Raw genomic sequence first — 1491 nt, 5'->3', positions numbered from 1 at the left:
CGGCCCCCGCCCCAGCGGCGGGGCGGGCGGCGCCGAGGGCGGGCAGCTGAGGGGGCTGAGCTTCGCCGCCATGTTGGTACCGGGCCTTGCCCGCCTCAGCGGCTGTGGCAGAGCCGCCCAAGAGCAGCCCCTACCAAGCAGAGAAACACCTGCCTTTTTAGCTATTTTCTCTCTACAATTTACTTATTCTTTACTTTCCTCCATCAGCCAGCGCTACCCTCGGGAAATCCGAAGGGTGAAAAAAACCCGCTTTTATCCACAGGTAGGATAAAAGGGTGAATTGTCTGAAATCAAGAGGAGGGTTAGAAACAAGGTTTCCCCCCCCCCCAGCAAATGCTGAAAATACATACAGCAAGATTTAGGCAGTACCTGATTTTAAAGAGGAAGGTGGTGTAGTTATTGGTGGTCCATAAAATGTCAGCATTCATTAATATGAACCAACCACATTCAGAATTATTAAATATCATAATATAGGCATCGACAGCCAGGCAAGAACATTAATATTACTGGGTTTAGCATTTATCTGTGTATTGTTACACTGCAATTCACCAATGCTTTGCAGTTCCACAAAAGCAAGTCAATTATCTGGTGCGGTTTTGTGTTTGGTTTTTTTTTCCAAAATTGAAGCATCAAACAAATAAAACACCCCAACCTCTCTAAGCAGAGAAAGAGCTCGCCTTAAAATTACATTCCTTCAACCAGATAAGCTAACTTCTAGTCTGAGGGTATAATTGAGATTTCTGATATTTTTTTAAGCTCTTTAGCTAAGCTTGCCTTTTTCTTTTTTTTTTACTATTTAAAAATTAAGTACCATACACTCTTGAGAAAATTATAATCTTTATAGGAGACCTTAAGACATCTATGCCCTATAGTAACTGACTACGAGGACACAGATTTAGGTAGGAAATTGTCACCACCTGAAAGCTATGCTTTTTTTTTTTTAGCTGTAGCACAGTTAATAGCAATTACTCTAACTCCAAAGATATTTTATATCCTTTTAATTCCTTATACTAGGTAAAAAGATGTCTACCATTTTCTTGGCATGAGCTGCTTTCATATTTCAGATTGAGATTTCAACCATGACCACAGATTTCCCCACAAGTCTTTTAACCATCTATACTTTGTTATCATCTACTATGAGCATTTTAAGCTTCTTACAGATATTATATTGTACCATGTACAGGATCTGCAATATACATATACACATGCTATGAGTGAATAATCAAACAATACGATACTAAGACCAAATACAAGTCACACACAACTACAGATTTAGATCACCAGGGATTTTTGTAACCTAGAAATTAATTTGGGTGCCAGATGCTGGTACTTCTTTGTATAGATACTTCCCTTTCATGGATTCAACTAGTAACTGCTATTTTTCAGGCAATGAGGGCTAAAATAAGTTTCAAAAAAAAAAAAAAAAACAAAACAATTAGGGATCACCAATAGAATTTATGCTTCCAGCAACAACTGCAAAGTGGTTTTAAT

This window comes from Calidris pugnax, unplaced genomic scaffold (assembly GCF_001431845.1).
Source record: "Calidris pugnax isolate Ruff unplaced genomic scaffold, ASM143184v1 scaffold24, whole genome shotgun sequence".
In the NCBI taxonomy this organism is placed as follows: Eukaryota; Metazoa; Chordata; class Aves; order Charadriiformes; family Scolopacidae; genus Calidris; species Calidris pugnax.
Note: the sequence above shows the minus strand (reverse complement) of the source record.